We start from the raw sequence: 16338 nt of genomic DNA, 5'->3' as shown, positions 1-16338 counted from the left end.
CCTGATCCACCTCTACGCAGACGACACCATTTTATATACTTTCGGCCCGTCATTGGACACTGTGCTATCTAACCTCCAAACAAGCTTCAATGCCATACAACACTCCTTCCGTGGCCTCCGACTGCTCTTAAACGCTAGTAAAACCAAATGCATGCTTTTCAACCGATCGCTGCCTGCACCCGCATCCCCGCCTAGCATCACCACCCTGGATGGTTCCGACCTAGAATATGTGGACATCTATAAGTACCTAGGTGTCTGGCTAGACTGCAAACTCTCCTTCCAGACTCATATCAAACATCTCCAATCGAAAATCAAATCAAGAGTCGGCTTTCTATTCCGCAACAAAGCCTCCTTCACTCACGCCGCCAAGCTTACCCTAGTAAAACTGACTATCCTACCGATCCTCGACTTCGGCGATGTCATCTACAAAATGGCTTCCAACACTCTACTCAGCAAACTGGATGCAGTCTATCACAGTGCCATCCGTTTTGTCACTAAAGCACCTTATACCACCCACCACTGCGACTTGTATGCTCTAGTCGGCTGGCCCTCGCTACATATTCGTCGCCAGACCCACTGGCTCCAGGTCATCTACAAGTCCATGCTAGGTAAAGCTCCGCCTTATCTCAGCTCACTGGTCACGATGGCAACACCCACCCGTAGCACGCGCTCCAGCAGGTGTATCTCACTGATCATCCCTAAAGCCAACACCTCATTTGGCCGCCTCTCGTTCCAGTACTCTGCTGCCTGTGACTGGAACGAATTGCAAAAATCGCTGAAGTTGGAGACTTTTATCTCCCTCACCAACTTCAAACATCAGCTATCTGAGCAGCTAACCGATCGCTGCAGCTGTACATAGTCTATTGGTAAATAGCCCACCCATTTTCACCTACCTCATCCCATACTGTTTTTATTTATTTATTTTTCTGCTCTTTTGCACACCAATATCTCTACCTGTACATGACCATCTGATCATTTATCACTCCAGTGTTAATCTGCAAAATTGTAATTATTCGCCTACCTCATGCCTTTTGCACACATTGTATATAGACTCCCCCTTTGTTTTCTACTGTGTTATTGACTTGTTAATTGTTTACTCCATGTGTAACTCTGTGTTGTCTGCTCATACTGCTATGCTTTATCTTGGCCAGGTCGCAGTTGCAAATGAGAACTTGTTCTCAACTAGCCTACCTGGTTAAATAAAGGTGAAATAAAAAAATAAAATAAAAATATCCCTTTATTTTATTCACCACAGAGTGGAGGATGCCGAGGATTTGGACGATGACATTTGGGCCACCCCTCCCCAGCAAGCACACCCTCCGGTCAAGTTCTTCATCCCCCCCACTGCTATGTCAATCACACAGTCTGATGGTTCTACATCCACCACCCGAAAAAGGCCCCACTCCTCTTCAACCATCCCCACTGCCGGCCCTGGCACCACTCCCCTCTCTGCAAGTTAATGGAGGTGAAGGGGCAGGGAGGAGATCTAGGCCTCATGAAAGAAGAGGGGGGAGCAGAGGGAGAGGCAGTGGAAGCAGCACAACAGAGGGAGATGAAACTGAGGACAGGTGGCATGAAGTCCTTGACAGATCAATTTAGGTTTAAACCCAAACTACCATTTAGGTTTAAGCCCACAGTTGGTTAGTGATGAAACATACACCCACTTACAGCTGTTTCAGCTCTACTTTACAACCTCTGTACTGAGAACACGAATTAGTAATACCAACATGTATGGGGACAAGAAGCAACAGGGGGGAAGGAAGATGTCCTGGAAAACTGTCACCTTGGGTGACATGCTCGACTACATTTCCTTGGTGATTTACATGGGACTGGTCAAGGTATCAAGACTAGTTGACAACTGGAGCAAGTCCCCACTCTATCAGTTCGAGTTCCCCACTCTATCAGTTCGAGTTCCCCACTCTATCAGTTCGAGTTCCCCACCTCCTTCAGGAGTGAAAAATTATTATTGGCCATCAACCGTACTCTTCACATGAGTGACCCACAAAAGGATCAAGAGAATGACCAGAAGAAGAGGACTGCAGGGTATGATTGTCTTGCAAGAGTCAAGCCCCTTTATCATGACATGGTGGAGGCATGCAAAACTTACCTCCAGCCTGCTCAAAATCTATCTATAGGTGAGCGGATGGCTGCCACAAAGGCTTGAATTGGTTTGAAGAAATATATGAAACATAAGCCAACCAAATGGGGCTACAAGCTCTTTGTGTTAGCAGATTCAGACTCTGCCTACACGTGGAACTTTTTCATCTATGAAGGCAAGGCGATCACACCCACTGGGAAGGGCCTTAGTTACGACTCTGTCATGCAGCGGATGGACTTCCCCTTACTTGGCAGTGGGTACAAGCTCTTTGTGGACAATTTTTTTCTAGTCCCATGCTTTTCATGGACCTCTTGAAAAAGAACTATACGGGCTTGTGAGACCATTCGTCCTACCAGAATCGGTTTCCCCAATACCAAGGTAAACGACATGACAAAGACAGCGGAGAGGGGGACCATACGTTGGATCAGGACTAACAAGCTGTTTTTTGTGAAATGGAAGAACGCTAGGGAAGTAACCATGCTCACCACACAGCATAAGGCATTCAATAACGACCATGTCTCAAGGAGGGTGAAAAATGCCAATGGGGCAAGGGTGAAGAATAATGTCCCCATTCCTGTTTCTTTGAAGGACTACAATGCCAGCATGGGGAGTGTTGACCTAACTGATGCTCTGATAGGCTACTACCAGGTCCTCCTCAAGACTCAAGACCAGGAAGTGGAATTATATTTTTTTAACACTTTGTGGACATGGCTACAGCAAATGCTTCCATTCTCCACAAGCACATGATAAAAAAGAGTTAAACCCCTCTCTTCAAGTTGGCCGTACAAGAGCAGCTGGTGTTGGAAATGGCTGAATTGGTGGCCCAAAGCAACCTTACAACCATCACCAGACCCCCTACTCAAGGTGAGCGCCACTATCCAACACACATGCCAAAAGACAAAAGGAAGAACTGCAAGCATTGCACATAACACAGGAGGGAAAAGGGGGAAATGACAGATCTGTTCAAAATCCTAGTTCGCTTTTTTGTGTCCTGGCAGAGAGGGACTGCAAAAGCTATGGTGAAAGTAATTTTTATGTTTTTTAAATTTTTTTATTTCACCTTTATTTAACCAGGTAGGCCAGTTGAGAACAAGTTCTCATTTACAACTGTGACCTGGTCAAGATAAAGCAAAGCAGTGCGACACAAACAACAACACAGAGTTACACATGGAATAAACAAATGCACATTGAATAACACAATATAAACAATCTATATACAGTGTGTGGAAATGAGGTCGTAGTAAATAGGTCGTAGTGGTGAAGTAATGACAATTTAGCAAATAAACACGGGAGGGGTCGATGTGCAGAAGATGAATGTGCAAGTAGAGATACTGGGTTGCAAAGGAGCAAAACAAATAAAAAATAACAATATGGGGATGAGGGAGTTGGATGGGCTATGTACAGGTGCAGTGATCTGTGAGCTGCTCTGACAGCTGATGCTTAAAGTTACTGAGGGAGATATGAGTTTCCAGCTTCAGTGATTTTTGCAATTCATTCCAGTCATTGGCAGCAGAGAACTGGAAGGAAAGGTGGCCAAAGGAGGAATAGGCTATGGGGGTGACCAGTGAAATATACCTGCTGTGCTACGGGTGGGTGCTGCTATGGTGACCAGTAAGCTGAGATAAGGCGCGGCTTTACCTAGCAAAGACTTATAGATGACCTGGAGCTAATGGGTTTGGCGACGAAGATGAAGCGAGGGCCAGCCAACGAGAGCATACAGGTCGCAGTGGTGGGTAGTATATGGGTCTTTAGTGACAAAACGGATGGCACTGTGATAGACTGCATCCAATTTGCTGAGTAGAGTGTTGGAGGCTATTTTATAAATGTCATCGCCGAAGTCAAGGATCGGTAGGTAATTTTTACGAGGGTATGTTTGGCAGCATGAGTGAAGGATGCTTTATTGCGAAATAGGAAGCCGATTCTAGATTTAATTTTGGATTGGAGATAATTAATAATGTGAGTCTGGAAGTAGATTTTACTGTCTAACCAGACACCTAGGTATTTGTTATTGTCCACATATTCTAGGTCAGAACCGTCCAGAGTTGTGATGCTGGATGGGCGGGCAGGTGCGGGCAGCGATTGGTTGAATAGCATGCATTTAGTTTTACTTGCATTTGCAGTTGTATGGCATTGAAACTCGTTTGGAGATTTATTATCACAGTGTCCAAAGAAGGGCCAGATGTATACAGAATGGTGTCGTCTGCGTAGAGGAGGATCAGAGAATCACCAGCAGCAAGAGCGACATCATTGTATACAGAGAAAAGAGTCGGCCAGAGAATTGAACCCTGTGGCACTCCCATAGTGACTGCCAGAGGTCCGGACAACAGGTCCTCCGATTTGACACACTGAACTCTGTCTGAGAAGTAGTTGGTGAACCAGGAGAGGCAGTTATTTGAGAAACCAAGGCTGTTGAGTCTTTCCATAATACTGCGGTGATTGACAGAGCCGGACGCCTTGGCTAGGTCGATGAATACGGCTGCACAGTATTGTCTTTTATCGACGGCGGTTATGATATCGTTTAGGACCTTGAGCGTGGCTGAGGTGCACCCATGACCAGCTCAGAAACCAGATTGCATAGCAGAGAAGGTACGGTGGGATTCTAAATGGCCCGGTGATCTGTTTGTGTCATGTACTGTCATGTTGTGTCTTGTCTCTGTCCTTTCCCTTCACCCTGTCTCCCTCTGCTGGTCGTTGTTAGGTTACCTTTTCTCCCCCTCTTTCCCCCAGCTGTGCCTTGTCTCCTCCTAACCACCTCGTCACCCCTTTTCCCACCTGTTCCCTTTTTCCCTCTGATTAGGTCCCTATATCTCTCTCTGTTTCTGCTCCTGTCCTTGTCGGATTCTTGTTTGTTGTGTTTCATGCCTGAACAAGACTGTCGTCATGTTTGCTGTAACCTTGTCTTGTCCTGTCGGAATCTGCCGGTCCGTCTGAGCCTACCTATGTTTGGTAATTAAAGAAGCTCTGTTTAAGTTAATTCGCTTTTGGGTCCTCATTCACGCACCGTAACAGAAGAATCCGACCAAGAATGGACCCAGCGACTTCGGATCCTCTCCACTCAGCCGTCGGGATCCAGGGAGCGATGCTAGGCAGACACGAGCAGGAATTGTCTGCTGCTCGACATGCCGTTGAGACCCTGGCCACCCAAGTCTCCAACCTCACAGAACAGGTTCACCATCTCCGCCTCGATCCACCGGCCACTTCCAGGGCTTTCGAATCTCCGGAGCCCAGAATCAATAACCCGCCGTGTTACTCTGGGGAGCCCACTGAATGCCGCTCGTTCCTCACCCAGTGTGATATTGTGTTTTCTCTCCAGCCCTACACTTTCTCCAGGAGCACTGCTCGTGTCGCCTACGTCATATCTCTCCTTATTGGACGGGCTCGTGAGTGGGGCACGGCAATCTGGGAGGCAAGGGCTGAGTGTACTAACCAGTATCAGGACTTTAAGGAGGAGATGATACAGGTTTTTGATCGATCTGTTTTTGGGGAGGAGGCTTCCAGGGCCCTGTCTTCCCTATGTCAAGGTAATCGATCCATAACAGACTACTCTATTGAGTTTCGCACTCTTGCTGCCTCCAGTGGCTGGAACGAGCCGGCTTTGCTCGCTCGTTTTCTGGAGGGTCTCCGCGCAGAGGTAAAGGATGAGATTCTCTCCCGGGAGGTTCCTTCCAGCGTGGATTCCTTGATTGAACTCGCTATTCGCATTGAGCGACGGGTTGATCTTCGTCACCGAGCTCGTGGAAAGGAGCTCGCGTTCTCCGTTGCCCCCCTCTCCGCATCACTACCATCTTCCTCTGCCGGCTCGGGTGCTGAGCCCATGCAGCTGGGAGGTATCCGCATCTCGACTAAGGAGAGGGAACGGAGAATCACCAACCGCCTCTGTCTCTATTGCGGTTCCGCTGGTCATTTTGTCACTTCATGTCCAGTAAAAGGCCAGAGCTCATCAGTAAGCGGAGGGCTACTGGTGAGCGCTACTACTCCTGTCTCTCCTTCAAGATCCTGCACTACCTTGTCGGTCCATCTACGCTGGACCGGTTCGTCAGCTTCCTGCAGTGCCTTAATAGACTCTGGGGCGGAGGGCTGTTTTATGGACGAGACCTGGGCTCGGGAACATGACATTCCTCTCAGACAGTTAAAGGAGCCCACGGCCTTGTTCGCCCTGGATGGTAGTCCTCTCCCCAGGATTCAGCGTGAGACGCTACCTTTAACCCTCACTGTTTCTGGTAATCATAGTGAAACCATTTCTTTTTTAATTTTTCGTTCACCTTTTACACCTGTTGTTTTGGGCCATCCCTGGCTAGTTTGTCATAATCCTTCCATTAATTGGTCTAGTAATTTTATCCTCTCCTGGAACGTCTCTTGTCATGTGAAATGTTTAATGTCTGCTATCCCTCCTGTTTCCTCTGTCTCTTCTTCACAGGAGGAGCCTGGTGATTTGACAGGGGTGCCGGAGGAATATCACGATCTGCGCACGGTGTTCAGTCGGTCCAGGGCCACCTCTCTTCCTCCACACCGGTCGTATGATTGTAGTATTGATCTCCTTCCGGGAACCACCCCCCCCCCCGGGGTAGACTATACTCTCTGTCGGCTCCCGAACGTAAGGCTCTCGAAGATTATTTGTCTGTAGCTCTTGACGCCGGTACCATAGTCCCCTCCTCCTCTCCCGCCGGAGTGGGGTTTTTTTTTGTCAAGAAGAAGGACGGGTCTCTGCGCCCCTGCATAGATTATCGAGGGCTGAATGACATAACAGTGAAGAATCGTTATCCGCTTCCTCTTATGTCTTCAGCCTTCGAGATCCTGCAGGGAGCCAGGTTTTTCACTAAGTTGGACCTTCGTAACGCTTACCATCTCGTGCGCATCAGGGAGGGGGACGAGTGGAAGACGGCGTTTAACACTCCGTTAGGGCACTTTGAATACCGGGTTCTTCCTTTCGGCCTCGCTAACGCTCCAGCTGTCTTTCAGGCATTAGTCAATGATGTCCTGAGAGACATGCTGAACATCTTTGTTTTCGTTTACCTTGACGATATCCTGATTTTTTCACCGTCACTCCAGATTCATGTTCAGCACGTTCGACGTGTCCTCCAGCGCCTTTTAGAGAATTGTCTTTTTGTGAAGGCTGAGAAGTGCACTTTTCATGCCTCCTCCGTCACATTTCTCGGTTCTGTTATTTCCGCTGAAGGCATTAAGATGGATCCCGCTAAGGTCCAAGCTGTCATTGATTGGCCCGTCCCTAAGTCACGCGTCGAGCTGCAGCGCTTTCTCGGCTTCGCGAACTTCTATCGTCGTTTCATCCGTAATTTCGGTCAGGTGGCAGCTCCTCTCACAGCCCTTACTTCTGTCAAGACGTGCTTTAAGTGGTCCGTTTCCGCCCAGGGAGCTTTTGATCTCCTCAAGAATCGTTTTACATCCGCTCCTATCCTTGTTACACCTGACGTCTCTAGACAGTTCGTTGTCGAGGTTGACGCGTCAGAGGTGGGCGTGGGAGCCATTCTTTCTCAGCGCTCCCTCTCTGACGACAAGGTCCACCCATGCGCGTATTTTTCTCATCGCCTGTCGCCGTCGGAACGTAACTATGATGTGGGTAACCGCGAACTGCTCGCCATCCGGTTAGCCCTAGGCGAATGGCGACAGTGGTTGGAGGGGGCGACCGTTCCTTTTGTCGTTTGGACTGACCATAGGAACCTTGAGTACATCCGTTCTGCCAAACGACTTAATGCGCGTCAGGCGCGTTGGGCGCTGTTTTTCGCTCGTTTCGAGTTCGTGATTTCTTATCGTCCGGGCTCTAAGAACACCAAGCCTGATGCTTTGTCTCGTCTCTTCAGTTCTTCAGTAGCCTCCACTGACCCCGAGGGGATTCTCCCTGAGGGGCGTGTTGTCGGGTTGACTGTCTGGGGAATTGAGAGGCAGGTAAAGCAAGCGCTCACTCACACTCCGTCGCCGCGCGCTTGTCCTAGGAACCTTCTTTTCGTTCCCGTTCCTACTCGTCTGGCCGTTCTTCAGTGGGCTCACTCTGCCAAGTTAGCCGGCCACCCTGGCGTTCGGGGTACGCTTGCTTCCATTCGCCAGCGTTTATGGTGGCCCACCCGGGAGCATGACACGCGTCGTTTCGTGGCTGCTTGTTCGGTCTGCGCGCAGACTAAGTCCGGTAACTCTCCTCCTGCCGGCCGTCTCAGGCCGCTTCCTATTCCCTCTCGACCGTGGTCTCACATTGCCTTAGATTTTGTCACCGGACTGCCTTCGTCAGCGGGGAAGACTGTTATTCTTACGGTTGTCGATAGGTTCTCTAAGGCGGCTCATTTCATTCCCCTTGCTAAGCTTCCTTCTGCTAAAGAGACGGCACAGATCATCATCGAGAATGTTTTCAGAATTCATGGCCTTCCGTCGGACGTCGTTTCGGACAGAGGTCCGCAATTCACGTCTCAATTTTGGAGGGAGTTTTGCCGTTTGATTGGGGCTTCCGTCAGTCTCTCTTCCGGCTTTCACCCCCAGTCTAACGGTCAAGCAGAACGGGCCAATCAGACTATTGGTCGCATCTTACGCAGTCTTTCTTTTCGCAACCCTGCGTCTTGGTCAGAACAGCTCCCCTGGGCAGAATACGCCCACAACTCGCTTCCTTCGTCTGCGACCGGGCTATCTCCTTTTCAGAGTAGCCTCGGGTACCAGCCTCCGCTGTTCTCATCTCAGTTCGCCGAGTCCAGCGTCCCCTCCGCTCAGGCTTTTGTCCAACGTTGCGAGCGCACCTGGAAGAGGGTCAGGTCTGCACTTTGCCGTTATAGGACGCAGACTGTGAGGGCTGCTAATAAGCGTAGAACTAAGAGTCCTAGATATTGTCGCGGTCAGAGAGTTTGGCTCTCCACTCAGAACCTTCCCCTTAAGACGGCTTCTCGCAAGTTGACCCCGCGGTTCATTGGTCCGTTCCGTATTTCTCGGGTCATTAATCCTGTCGCAGTTCGACTTCTTCTTCCGCGATACCTTCGTCGCGTCCACCCGGTCTTCCATGTCTCCTGCATCAAGCCCGTCCTTCGCGCCCCCGCTCGTCTTCCCCCCCCCCCCCATCCTTGTCGAGGGCGCACCCATCTACAGGGTCCGTAGAATTTTGGACATGCGTCCTCGGGGCCGTGGTCACCAGTACCTCGTAGATTGGGAGGGGTACGGTCCTGAGGAGAGGAGTTGGGTTCCCTCTCGGGACGTGCTGGACCGTGCGCTGATCGAGGATTTCCTCCGTTGCCGCCAGGTTTCCTCCTCGAGTGCGCCAGGAGGCGCTCGGTGAGTGGGGGGGTACTGTCATGTACTGTCATGTTGTGTCTTGTCTCTGTCCTTTCCCTTCACCCTGTCTCCCTCTGCTGGTCGTTGTTAGGTTACCTTTTCTCCCCCTCTTTCCCCCAGCTGTGCCTTGTCTCCTCCTAACCACCTCGTCACCCCTTTTCCCACCTGTTCCCTTTTTCCCTCTGATTAGGTCCCTATATCTCTCTCTGTTTCTGCTCCTGTCCTTGTCGGATTCTTGTTTGTTGTGTTTCATGCCTGAACCAGACTGTCGTCATGTTTGCTGTAACCTTGTCTTGTCCTGTCGGAATCTGCCGGTCCGTCTGAGCCTACCTATGTTTGGTAATTAAAGAAGCTCTGTTTAAGTTAATTCGCTTTTGGGTCCTCATTCACGCACCGTAACAGTTTGTTAACTTGGCGTTTGAAGACCTTAGAAAGGCAGGGTAGGATAGATACAGGTCTTTAACAGTTCTGTAACAGATTGTCTCCCACTTTGAAATAGGGATGACCGCGGCAGCTTTCCAATCTTTGGGGATCTCAGACGATACTAAAGAGAGGTTGAACAGGCTAGTAACAGGGGTTGCAACAATTGTGGCGAATAATTTTAGAAAGAGAGGGTCCAGATTGTCTAGCCCAGCTGATTTGTAGAGGCCCATTTTGCAACTCTTTTCGCAAATCTAATTATCTACACCTGGGATGTAAAATGACATGAATGCCAATTGTAAATAGTTCAGCTTATTTCTATTTTTGCATATTTTTTTGTGAAGGACATGTGTGTAGTTTGTGTTTGATAAGACATTTTTATATATATTTTATTATGTACATCTGTTACTTTTATATATTTTTATATATTTTTGTAAACAGTTAATGTGTATGTGGGACCAATACATTGGATATGCCTAGGCTAAACCACCACAATGTTTCAGAGGTTGGTGTTGTAGAAATTTAGTTTTGATTGGGAACAATAACTTTTAGGCACATATAGTTTGCAAAAACAACGCAATTGCCACGTTCAGACACTTTTTTGGAGAGGTTGAAAGGACACTTAAATGTACCCTGGATACCCCATAACACCACCACAATGTTGGAGTGGGGTTGATATGGTAGAAATTGTGTTTTTATACTGAACAAATAGCATTTAAGAATTGCAAATATGTAATAGCACTGGAATGATCTAATTTACAGACATATGCCACTTTGGAGAGGTTTAGGGACACTTGGAAACATCCCGTGACCACACCTGACACCACTTTGTGAAACATCTGCACATTTCTAGTTGTTAGGCCCATCACTCCCATTTTGTTTATGATATTGTAGAAGCCATCTGATGTGTTGCCAATTCTAGTAATCAATAATGAACTTATAGTTTGTTAATGAATATATATATACTGTACGTATGAGATGAGTATGTACACAAAGTGGCATAGTTTAAAGTGGCTAGTGATACATGTATTACATAAAGATGCAGTAGATGATATAGAGTACAGTTTAATATACTTATACATATGAGATGAATAATGTAGGGTATGTAAACATTATATTAAGTAGCATTGTTTAAAGTGGCTAGTGATGTATTTTACATCAATTCCCATTATTAAAGTGGCTGGAGTTGAGTTACTCAACTCACTCAATGTTAGTGGTGGCTGTTTAACAGTCTGATGGCCTTGAGATAGAAGCTGTTTTTCAGTCTCTCGGTCCCAGCTTTGATGCACCTGTACTGACCTCGCCTTCTGGATGATAGCGGGGTGAACAGGCAGTGGCTCGGGTGGTTGATGTCCTTGATGATCTTTATGGCCTTCCTGTGACATCGGGTGGTGTAGGTGTCCTGGAGGGCAGGTAGTTTGCCCCCGGTGATACGTTGTGCAGACCTCACTACCGTCTGGAGAGCCTTACGGTTGTGGGTGGAGCAGTTGCCGTACCAGGCGGTGATACAGCCCGACAGGATGCTCTCAATTGTGCATCTGTAGAAGTTTGTGAGTGCTTTTGGTGACAAGCCGAATTTCTTCAGCCTCCTGAGGTTGAAGAGGAGCTGCTGCGCCATCTTCACGATGCTGTCTGTGTGGGTGGACCAATTCAGTTTGTCTGTGATGTGTACGCCGAGGAAGTTAAAACTTACTACCCTCTCCACTACTGTCCTATCGATGTGGATAGGGGGGTGTTCCCTCTGCTGTTTCCTGAAGTCCACAATCATCTCCTTAGTTTTGTTGACGTTGAGTGTGAGATTATTTTCCTGACACCACACTCCGAGGGCCCTCACCTCCTCCCTGTAGGCCGTCTCGTCGTTGTTGGTAGGCGTGCGTGGCCACGCAGTCGTGGGTGAACAGGGAGTACAGGAGAGGGCTCAGAACGCACCCTTGTGGGGCCCCAGTGTTGAGGATCAGTGGGGTGGAGATGTTGTTACCTACCCTCACCACCACCTGGGGGCGGCCCGTCAGGAAGTCCAGTACCCAGTTGCACAGGGCGGGGTCGAGACCCAGGGTCTCGAGCTTGATGACGAGTTTGGAGGGTACTATGGTGTTAAATGCTGAGCTGTAGTCGATGAACAGCATTCTCACATAGGTATTCCTCTTGTCCAGATGGGTTAGGGCAGTGTGTAGTATGGTTGAGATTGTATCGTTTGTGGACCTATTTGGGCGGTAAGCAAATTGGATTGGGTCTAGGGTGTCAGGTAGGGTGGAGGTGATATGGTCCTTGACTAGTCTCTCAAAGCACTTCATGATGAAGGAAGTGAGTGCTACGGGGCGGTAGTCGTTTAGCTCAGTTACCTTAGCTTTCTTGGGAACAGGAACAATGGTGGCCCTCTTGAAGCATGTGGGAACAGCAGACTGGGATAAGGATTGATTGAATATGTCCGTAAACACACCAGCCAGCTGGTCTGCGCATGCTCTGAGGGCGCGGCTGGGGATGCCGTCTGGGCCTGCAGCCTTGTGAGGGTTAACACGTTTAAATGTTTTACTCACCTCGGCTGCAGTGAAGGAGAGTCCGCATGTTTTGGTTGCGGGCCGTGTCAGTGGCACTGTATTGTCCTCAAAGCGGGCAAAAAAGTTATTTAGTCTGCCTGGGAGCAAGACATCCTGGTCCGTGACTGGGCTGGTTTTCTTTTTGTAATCCGTGATTGACTGTAGACCCTGCCACATACCTCTTGTGTTTGAACATTTTTAAAGTTACGTACCTTTGGAATCAGAGGCAGACACTTACTGTTGACTCTAGTTTGTCGGTTTCCACATCATCTCCTGTCTTCCTCATACATGGATGGACGTCAAATACTGACTTGTATCATGGGTGACCTGGCTAGATATACAGCAGTCACTGTAGTTGCGGCTCTGGTGACAAGCGGAATTAATGCGACTGATGGCATTGTCACAGGATAGAACAGCACACATATTGCTGTTTGGCTCCCTGTGAGAAAATGAGTGTCCAGGACGATGTGTGTTTGCGTGCCTGTGTGCGTGCATGTTGAGCTCCCTGTGAGAAAACGAGTGTCCAGGACGATGTGTGTTTGCGTGCCTGTGTGCGTGCATGTTGAGCTCCCTGTGAGAAAACGAGTGTCCAGGACAATGTGTGTTTGCGTGCCTGTGTGCGTTCATGTTGAGCTCCCTGTGAGAAAATGAGTGTCCAGGACAATGTGTGTTTGCGTGCCTGTGTGCGTTCATGTTGAGCTCCCTGTGAGAAAACGAGTGTCAAGGACAATGTGTGTTTGCGTGCCTGTGTGCGTTCATGTTGAGCTCCCTGTGAGAAAATGAGTGTCCAGGACAATGTGTGTTTGCGTGCCTGTGTGCGTGCATGTTGAGCTCCCTGTGAGAAAATGAGTGTCCAGGGACGGTTCTCTCGCCAACAAGCCAGTGTGCTTGTTAACACACACAAACAGTAATTATGAGCTACTGGCTAAGGACATCAATACACACGCACACACACACTTATTAACATGCAGATGATTGTGTGTGTGTGTGATTGGGTAAATGGGGCCTCTCATGACTCATATCAGCACACCTGCTTGATCGCGCGCACTATATGCATAAACATACAAACACACACACACACACACACACACACACACACACACACACACACACACACACACACACACACACACACACACACACACACACACACACACACACACACACACACAAAGAAATTGACAATATATCAACAACTGAGTTGAACCCTCCAAAGTGCACCTGCATTTCCCCTATGGTAATAGATATGCATACTTGGAAGCCAAAGTCTGTTTGTGAAACTAAACCATCTAAAGTTCCCTCTCTGTGGTGTGTTTGATTTGCTTAGATATGAGAACTGTCATTCCTCATCCTCCATCTCCTCTCAGGAGGATGAAAAGCAGAATCAGAATTGCTGTGAGAGCTGCTGAGTCTGACTTATAGGAAAACAACAATTCAAAGACCGGGAGAAAGAAAGACAACAGGGATATAATGCTTTTGTGTGTGTGTGTGTGTGTGTGTGTGTGTGTGTGTGTGTGTGTGTGTGTGTGTGTGTGTGTGTGTGTGTGTGTGTGTGTGTGTGTGTGTGTGTGTGTGTGTGTGTGTGTGTGTGTGTTTGTGTTACACGTGCCTTTAGAGATAATGAACTTAGAATTAATATAAGAGTTTTTTTTTTATACCTGTAACAGATTGAATTGGAAATCTGAACAACCTCAGTGTTTTAACAAATGCAGTCATCTGTCTGTCAATACAGTCCAACACTCACAATACAAATACAAATACACCACCAAACTTTATAATAATTAGTAGAAGAATGCTGAGCAATAGAATATAAATGTCTCACATACTGTACGTAAACTAACTCTGGGAATTAAAATTACTAAATTATAAAATGGTGAGTATCTTGTAAAATATGATTTGAGTTCATAGATTACTGTTTCCCATCTCACACGGTTAACTAGGTTAGATCTCTCTCTCTCTCTCTCATCATTCAGAAACACAACTCTGAACACTGGAATCTTTCATTTCTCTCCTATCATTGCCTATGCCTTCTTCCCCCTCTCTCCTATCCTACTACAGTGAGCTACAAAATGATTGGGACAATATGTTGTTTTGGCTCTGTACTCCGGCACTTTGGATTTGAAATTATACAATGACTATGAGGTTAAAGTTCAGACTGTCAGATTTAATTTGAGGTTATTTTCATCGATATCCGGGGATCTGTACTACACTTTTTGAAAATACTGTAGTTGCTCCTTATTTTAGGGGACCAAAAGTATTGGGACACATTCACTTTTATGTGTATTAAAGTAGCCCAAAGTTTAGTATTTGATCCTATACTCATATCACGCAATGATTACATCAAGCTTGTAACTCTATACATTTGTTGGATGCATTTGCTGTTTTTTATGGTTGTTTCAGATCATTTTGTGCCCGATACACTCTTATAAAAAAGGTTTCAAATGGATTCTTCGGAGAACCGTTTCAGTTCCAGGTAGAACTCTGTTAGGTTCCATGTAGAACCCTCTGTAACATGTAACTCAAAAGGGTTCTATCTGGAACCAAAAGGGTTCCACTTGGAACCAAAAAGTGTTTTCCTCTGGGGACAGCTGAATAACTATTTTAGGTTCTAGATAGCACCTTTTAGAAATGAATGGTAAATTAATGGTAAATTATGTATTGTGTCATTTTGGAGTAATTTTTTTGTAAATAAGATTATAATATCTTTCTAAACACTTCTACATTAATGTGGATACTACTATAAATGAATCATGAATAATGATAATATACACCCTCCTAAAAAATGCTAACCCCCTTGGGGGTATGATATTTGTGTGTTTAACTCTCTCACTCATCATTATTCACCATTCATGTGTATGTCGATGCGTGTGTGTGTGTGTTTTGCGCATGCATGGTGAGTGGGACTCTGTTAGAAGCTCCCTGTGTGTCAAACCACATCTCCTCCTGTCCTCGTTTGAGAGAAGCAGAGAGATTTAGTTCTACACTAGCATTATAATCACCTACCAATCTCTCAATCTCTACTCCTTCTCTTCCCCGTTCCTCTCCTTACCCCCCTTATCCAGCCCACTTCCTTCCATCTATTTTCCCCTTCCTCTCCTCCCTCTCCCCCACGTTTCCTCCCTCTCTCTGCTAAACCTCATTGATCAAAAACATCCCCAACACGGGTTGTCTTATCTGGCGGACCATGATTTTTCTTCCGTTCTCTCCCTCTCTCCCCTCTATCCCTCCTTCCCTTCTCAGATGTACTGTGTGTGGTGAGTGATGTCTCAACACACACACGCGACACACACACACACATGCACGCGGGCACACTGAGAGCCAGATCCCCACACCCCACTGTGTGTTGAGTGATGCCCTTCCTGAGACTGGTTCTGGGGAGTTGGCATGTCATACTGCCTCTGTGCCACCAGTCCCCCCCTCTGCTCTCAGTTCTTCTCCTTGCTGTTACCGCATTCTTACTCTCACATCTGCATCCTAATTGTGGGTGTGTGCATTTTAAGCGAGTAGTAGGATAATACTGGGGCATCACTCAGCACACGTGCCCGCATGCACACACATACACACGCTCACACATGGTCAGCCCATGGAGAAGCATGGAACATATAGCAACCAACCCATAGATGTCAGCACACACACTCTGAGTCCCACACACTGAGTCTCATAGAGGGGTGCCATAAAGATATTCATGACCAGATCTCTCTCTGTGAATTTCAATGCAGTGGGTTATCAGTGGCAGCTGTTGACACCCAACAGAGCTGATATGGATGAGACGCCGCTAATGTACTCAGATCCAATGACACCTTCATATACTAATCATACAACCTGACTCTCTCCTTCTCTCTCCTTCTCTCTCTCTCTACTTCTCCCTCTCTCTCCGACTCTCTCTCTCTCCTTCTCTCTCTCTCTCCTTCTCTCTCTCTCCTTCTCTCTCTCTCTCCGTCTCTCTCTCTCCTTCTCTCTCTCTACTTCTCTCTCTCTCTACTTCTCCCTCTCTCTCCTTCTCTCTCTCTCTCTCTACTT

The sequence above is a fragment of the Oncorhynchus mykiss genome, chromosome 1, assembly GCF_057628025.1.
Source record: "Oncorhynchus mykiss isolate SJ-2025 chromosome 1, ASM5762802v1, whole genome shotgun sequence".
In the NCBI taxonomy this organism is placed as follows: Eukaryota; Metazoa; Chordata; class Actinopteri; order Salmoniformes; family Salmonidae; genus Oncorhynchus; species Oncorhynchus mykiss.
The sequence above is the reverse complement of the archived record's forward strand: the minus strand, read 5'-3'. Positions refer to the sequence as shown.